The following is a 7,788-nucleotide window of genomic DNA, read 5'->3' as shown; positions in this document are numbered from 1 at the left end:
GTTCCATATTAATAAGCAGGAGAATATGGACAGTGCAAGAAACTGAACCACAGTGGCTGGTTCATCGTAAAAAATATCTGCCACTCTAACTACTTTACCAATCAACTACATTTTTAGGACAGAATAGGAGCTTGAAGTAACAGTTGGTGACCTTCCCAAATGGCTTCAGGAAAGACAAACCCATCAGCCACAGTTTACCAGCATTTGTCTGGTGTTCATTTGAGAAAAGAATTGCAGGAGTATTTGGAGGCAGGCAGGACATTTCCCATTTAGAGATTGCTTGCAGGTGTGTGATCAATACAAAAAAAATAATAATAATGGGCAGAAAGCAAGAAAAGCTGAAAGTCTGAAAAATCAAAACCCTGTAATCTGCAACTGAGGAAGTAGTTGATGAGGAGAAGGAGGAGGCAATGAGGACATTTATCAATTTAGTGATTGAGAAGGCAATAATGAAGCTGCCGCAACAGTGTGGGTTTAATGAAGGAGTAGGAAGGAAAGGCAATTAAGAGATTGAGAAGCTAAGGTGGAAGATAATCAGAGTCAGACAAGTAATAGTATTAGTCAGATAACGAGTTAATTGATACTGAAACTGGAGTTCCCTTCGCTGCAAACACCACTCCTACTCCTACAAGCAGGTGTTCAAATAAATGACTTGTGCAACTTCTTCAAAACAAAGAGAGAGAGCAGGGTCAAAGCTGTGATCAGCAAAGACATTTACCGGAAGAATAAAACAAAACACAGTAGGAGCACACAAGAATGTGAGCGCATGTTTTGCACAACATTCCTGTTCCTGTGTAATACAGCGGCTGGCAAAGAGGAATGCAACTGCCCTCATATGATTCCCATGAGTTGCTGTTGTTTCAAACATGTTTTAGCAAACCCACATAGTGCGCGAGTGAACACACAAAAACTATGTTTGCCTGACGTAGCTAACCGATAATGCAAAGTTACAAGTTTCTTATTTAAAATAATGGACTCTGGGGTTTTTTCGTATTCGTTAACGTAGCTATTACAGCAAGTCACATAACGGCGTATGTATCAAAACTAATGGATAACGTTTCAGTTTTTAATGTACTGAATTTAGGCTGTAATAAGTCATTACTGTAACGTTATCACTATGGCTTGGGCCCTATGTCAAATCACAACTGACCCTGGCAACCAAGCTAGCGTTAACCTCACATACCTATGTTTCATGTACTAACCTGGTTCCACAGCTGCTAAACACCCTGCTATTAAATAGGCTGTCTCATTGCTGACTATTGTTGGCACTGGACAGCTGGCTTTATTTTACTACTACCAGAACAAGCCAATGTTCATTTTTGATGTCGTGAAGCTAGCTTAAGTTAACGTTAGCTGACTAACGCTGTTAGCCAGCTAACGTTAGCCTCGCTGACCAAAACAGCTGGCTAACAACAGCGGTTTCCCAGTAGCTTTTTGTAACCAGGCAGCGTACTCACTCATAGGCACACAACAAGTATCAAAGCGAACACATGGATATACCGCTAAAAGGCGAAAAGAAAAGTATTCATGGTCCCTTACTTTAGTTTTGTCCAGATGATGTAGCCAGGGATCAAACCATGTTGGGTGGGCAGCTGCGCACTGAGTTCTTGTTTGCACTGGAATTCAATCAGGAGGTTTATGGAAGAGAAAACAGGGAACTTCGAAGGGCACTAGGCAGGGAACAACATACCCTGAACGAAAAATCAATAAAATATTCCTACAGTGTGCCTACAGGGGCTTATAGTGTGACTGCATTACTCAGTAGTGCATTTTTATTGACCTTTAATTTATGGTGGGGTGTTTTAATCTCTTATAGTATCACTAGTTTAAGTTATGGTACAATATTCCTGTAGCGTAGTATTCCTATTGGGAGTTAGTTTTGCTGTGATATGTATAGGTATCTCTTTCTGGAGTACTTGAGTACTGGAAATTTTCTTTTTCCCTTCTATACAAAACCTACATTTTGTTTTGTATTATGAGCACTGAGGTATTACAAAAGCTAGGGGTTGTGGATATATTTGATGTGGATGTATAGTTAGATGTGTATGTCTTTTGCTTAACATAATAACATAATATATAAATGATGTAAATGTGTGTGTGTGAGTGTGTGTGTGTGTGTTTCTGTGTGTGCATATGGCCCATTTCTGCCTCTTCAATATTATTTGCTCACTAATGTACAAAAACAAAGTGTATCCCATTTCTGTTTATTAAGTGTTCTGTTTATTAAACAGAACACTTTTATTTTTAGATTTTTATGTCACTACTGATCAATCATCATAAATTAATATATTCAAAGGACTGAAATGTCAATATTAAATGCCATGTGAAGTTTTTATGGGCAAATGTTTTTGTTATTTTCACAGCTGGTGTTGTATGTCGTGCATTTGAACGGTATGTACATTATAACTTTTGATACGTCTATGCTGTCATGTTTTCCACTTCACAACCACAAAAAGCGGTTATTAGTAGTCTCTCTGTCTGTTAATGCTGGTAGTTTGAGGAAAATTACAGGTGCGTTTGTGAATCAAAGAGATTACCATGGTTTAATGATAGGAAAAAAGTGGAAAGAGAGTTGGTATTGCTAAATTTTGAAAGACAGTTTCCAGAGAGGGGGTTTCTATTATGTCAGTTCCCAAGTGAGACCATATGAATGTGCTGCAATTATGCACAACAGGTGTCAAGATTAAGGGCATCCTGAGAAGACACTACAAGACACAATGGGGAAATTTGTTCAGAAAAGTAGATGCAACATGTGTGACTGTAACTTGAAAGAAAAACAAGCAAAGTGTTTGTATTGTGCTGGAAAACATGAAGCAGGCACAACATGCTGAAGTAGTGAAAGGACTTGCAAGAGATCCTGAGGTTTTGTCATTAATACAGATCAAATAGACAAAGTGGACAATTATTTATCTAAAGCATGGGTCCTTGCATTTATTGCAATGGCCATAAAATGTGCCATAGAGGTAGGAGGAAAGTCGGAGAGAATGAAATAGTGACAGGTGCTGTTAGAAGACTTGTGACTGTGTATTGATGTTGCAGAGGAAGAGTATCTCAAAATATTGAGAGAGGGATTTCAATGATCCCAGGTACAAGAGTCCGGGTGATAATGTAGAATACTAGTCTAGATTTGTATAAAAGCATGGAAGATGGGGAGGAAAACAATATATTTTTCATTTTAGATAACAAGATTGATATGTAGAATTCATAATTTCATTTTATTCAGTCTCTCTCCAACCACCAGAAAACAGAAGGGGAAAGGAGGAGGGTGAAGAGGGAGACCAAGAAGAAGAACAAGAAGAAGGAATTGGCAAGACCAAAAAGTATACAAGAGAAGCATCCACAGGAATTATGAGCCATGGGAACGTTTGTAGTTTTCCTCTGTAGTTTAAAAGTACATGACTGCACATGTCAGGGTCAATGATAAGTGAACTAATGAATACTTATAATTTCCCCTCTCTGCTTGATGCCTAGGCCAAATCATGATTAGTATGTTTTACTCTGACATCTGAAGCCTTGTTCAGATGTCCTACAGCGGTGTCAGATTTATTATAATGTCATGCAAAGTCAGATGTCTTGTCCCTCATCATCTTGGGCACCAGACGGCTCAGTGACACCAACAAAATGAACAAAATGAATGCATGTGTCAGTGACCTTGAGTGATATGTGTTGGAAGGTACACAAGACGTTGAAGGCGTTTGGCTGCCTTGTTTCAACCTGTGAACAAATGAAACTCTTATTTCCTACACTTTCAATGAACACATCAGTAGTGCTGTGTTGCAGCATGCGAACGTGTTCAGACATAAGTTGATTCTCTGGGGGAATTCTCTGCGTCACATTTTATTCTTACCGTGTCCTTGTAGCTTTGCTCCAATTCTTCTTCACCAGAAATCTGCAGGACACCTTCTCAGAGAGATCTTCTCAAGATTGGACAAACAGCTTTCTCTGTACAGGCGGTTAAAATATGGAATTCATTACCCACACATCTCAAACACGATCATAATTGGGATAATTTTAAATACAGACTAAAACAGTTTCTGAAGAGCGACCAGTCATGTAGTCATGAGTGACTTTGTCCCTCTCTTTCTTTCTTGATTTCCTTGTTTTCTTTTCTTATACCAGGCTATGTTCTTTCTTTCTTTTTTGTACTATCTGTCTTATGTTGACAATGTTCTTTTGTGTGTGTATTCTGTCTCTGTTGTATTGTATATCTGTTTTTAACAGTGTTTTTACAAAAGCCCATCTAGGGACAAACATTGCAAATTAGCTTAGCCTATAAATGTTATGATATGTGACATCAAACTATTTTCGTTTAAATGTTCTATGTCTATGTATCTGTCCCTATTCAAATAAAAATTGAAATGAAATGAAATTATCATAATTATTCTGATGACATGAAAAAGTTACACAACAATATAGCTCTGAGAGAGATTTAAAAAATAGAGAACAGTTCTGCAGCTACTTTGCTCCCCAACCAAGGTGCTTAAACAAAAGCCTAGACCAGAAGGAAAGAAAATGTTCAGCAGCACTTGGTGGTAGAACACGGAGTCCTTTATTGAAACCAACAGGTTTCGGCTACAGTAGCCTGTTCTACCACCTAGTGTTGCTGAACATTTTCTTTCTTTCTAGCTCTGAGAGACAGATGGACGACAATTACGTGCGAGTGGAAAAAACATACTTTTGCTGTTCTTCTGATTTGCAATATTCTGGGAAAGTCAACTTAATTTATTGTATTTTATTTTTGACATTTATCTGCCATATTCCTATTTTCCCAAACTGGCCAAACTATTAAGGTTTCCAATCATACTGGCAACATTTTTTTTTAGATTGAAGCATCAATGCTAAAAGCAATACCTTGACATTTAGAATGAGTTATTTTTCTCAGACAGAAAAAAAAGTTATTATATTTGACCTTCATTTCCCCAAAAATTGTTCCTCTTACGAAGACTCATAACTCAAGAGAACCGGGAAAAAACACAAACAGGTGGAGGAATTAGGAATTAGTGCACCAGTGAGAGAAAGGGTTTGATGTGAAGACAACTTTCCTATCAGACAACAATAAGGCTCTTCCTCAGAATCAAGCTTTGAAAGTACACAAGTGGTACACACATTTTGCAGTACTGCAGAGATGCGATACTATGTGTGATAAAATAATCATGCATTGCTGTGTTGAGCGGTTCAGTTGGTAAAGGCTTGGGCACATAATTTCCACAGGGGGGCGGTATGATTACTAGACTGAGTTACACAGATTCTGTAAAGAGGAATTCACAGCTGATTTACAGAATCTGTGGTGCTCCATTTCATGATGTGGAGCTCAAAACAACTGAGAGCAACACTTTAATTCACATGTACTGTATATGAGGCATCATAAACACATTATAAGAGCACTGTGAGTCCATTATACATTTATAAATGTATAATGGACTCATTACACATGCTCTTGACTGCATTCATATACTGCACTCATATACTGCATGCAGACTGTATACAGTCTGCATGCAGCATGACTGTGTTATGTGCTTTTGACAACATTAAACATTGATGACATCTAACCACTGAACACCTCCAGTGAGGCAGATCAGGTTAAATTGTCCTGTTCAAAGGCACTTTGACCGTAACTTGTAGTTGAACGAGAGGATAGCGCTTCTTATTCACTTTCCCCTGCTCAGATTTTCCCAGCCTGACCATTTTTATCACAAGCTCAGCGTTGTGATAAGCGTCGGATTTTACCTGACATAAACTGTGTTCTCATGTCAATTAGCTTCAGCAATTTGTTTCAAAGTAAGGGTTTCTTTTTCTATGTTTGTAATGAAAACTCACAACAATGTATTGAGACTTGAAACAATATTTAGAAACAAAAAAATGGGTGTAATATATATAGTGTCATTAGTTAGTATTTTTGGAGTGCACAGACAATGTCATGAGGGGGGAAAATAGCAACCGCACAGCAGAGGCAAAGCAGGTGAAAGCTGAAATGGAGCAGAAACAGCACAGCCAAAGATTATTAATGGTTAACTTAAATGGGCTGTGTTTTTCAGTTGGAATGTCTAATTGATGTGCAAGCTAAGCTAACCACCTGCATCCATTTCCCTCCAGAATTAAGCCTCTTTTAATTTCTCCTTAATGTTGACCTTCTTTCTCCTAAACCAGCTGAGTAAACACCTCAGTCCACCGCTCTTCTGAGACATTAAGAATTAATTCGTTTACTTAAGGATACAATGCTGCAGTCGTCCTATTTTCTTCATCAGGACTTCTTATTTGAGATGAAAAAATACCATCTCTACTTGTCATTTTATGTGTGCTTTCTTTAGTGTTACCCTGCTTCTTTTTCTAAATGATGCCATTATTCAGTATAGTATTCATAGGCAGAGCTGTCATCCCCGACTCCACTGTGTTCCTCATTTTTTCATCTATGTCTTCCATTTCTCCTCCTATAGGTCTTGGGAGTCTTGCTGCTGAAGGATCTTGGCCCATACTTCATGTTAGAAAGAGCAGTAACCTTGGTGGACATCTCCTCTATCTCTGTGATCACAACAGTTTGAGGAGTAAATCAATTTTATTGTCCTTCTTTGTGAATTTTCTCTTCAGGTTTGTTTTCTCTCCTGTGACCTTCGCATTTAGTTCCTGTTCCTTCATGAACAAGAAGACGGATCGTTCTCGCTGTGAAATTCTCATCATAAAACCACATAAAATAGAAGGTCAAAATAACATCACAATAAATTCAAAATAAATGTGCATAGAAAATGTCAAAAAGAGTAAAAGATTATATCAAAGCACGAGAAAATCAAAATGACCGTGGGATAGGGTGATGCTGTTGTATTAAAGGGTGTTGAGGTCTGTAACCATCAAAAATTGGGAATTGATTTTCATTCAGGGAATCAATTAGTTGCTCCCTCTCTGGCTGAAGGTGAAATCATCTGGTGTAGTGTTTGGTTGAAAACTTGCATCACTCTTCCATGGCACAGGAGTGGACACTACTGACTTAGAGGGAACGCTGTTGGAGGAGGACCTTGGCAGCCTCGCTTGCTGTTTCCTTGCTCATCTCAGCCGGCTTCAAACTCTTAATTCTCTCCATCAACCTCTCTCTCACTTCATTCCATTTCCTCGACTGGATAATCTGTCCTCCCATGACATCTTTCTTAATAGCTTGCTCTTGCTTTAAAGTGTCCTCTGACAAGTACAGTAGAGGGGAAGTGAATGCTCTTCTGTTCGGGGCAGAGAGAAGAGAATTGAACATTTTCTTCTTCCCTCTGCACCATACCAGTAAAAATGCCCTTTACCATGAAACGTGTTTCTATCTAGTACAACAGTTAAGGGTCCAGTGCAATGAGAAATTCATTTCTCAAGTTCATTGTATAAATTAAAGAAGGACCTGTTAATGTAAAGCTACCCAAATTATTATAGCTGTCAACACTGTGGAAATTTGACGCCTTCTGGTTGTCAACAGAGTCAAACAGATTTTGAATTCCAATCTACTTCCTGGTGTAAATGATGTCACCCACACCCAGGTTTTAACGAATGCTCTGATTGGTCGACAGTAGGCATAGTTAATCAGGGGCACGTTCAATCTAAATACGGTGTGCACCGTTTTGCTATGGTTTCCAGGTTGAACCTCATGTTTCCTCGAAACGGTGTGAAACGGTGTGCAACGGGCTTTGAGGTATGTTGTCTCTCGTTTGGTGGGTGTGTCAGAGGTGTTACCCAATCAGCAGCGACCTGTATATAAACCCTGTCGCATTAAAAAGGCAGTGCGCACAACGGATCCAACAAAAGTCCTTTACAAATGCGTCC

The sequence above is a fragment of the Centroberyx affinis genome, unplaced genomic scaffold (genome assembly GCF_046629955.1).
Source record: "Centroberyx affinis isolate AG114_WGS23_722 - 3 ecotype Tasmania unplaced genomic scaffold, CSIRO-AGI_Caff_v1 ptg002242l_1, whole genome shotgun sequence".
NCBI classification, from domain to species: domain Eukaryota; kingdom Metazoa; phylum Chordata; class Actinopteri; order Beryciformes; family Berycidae; genus Centroberyx; species Centroberyx affinis.
The sequence above is the reverse complement of the archived record's forward strand: the minus strand, read 5'-3'. Positions refer to the sequence as shown.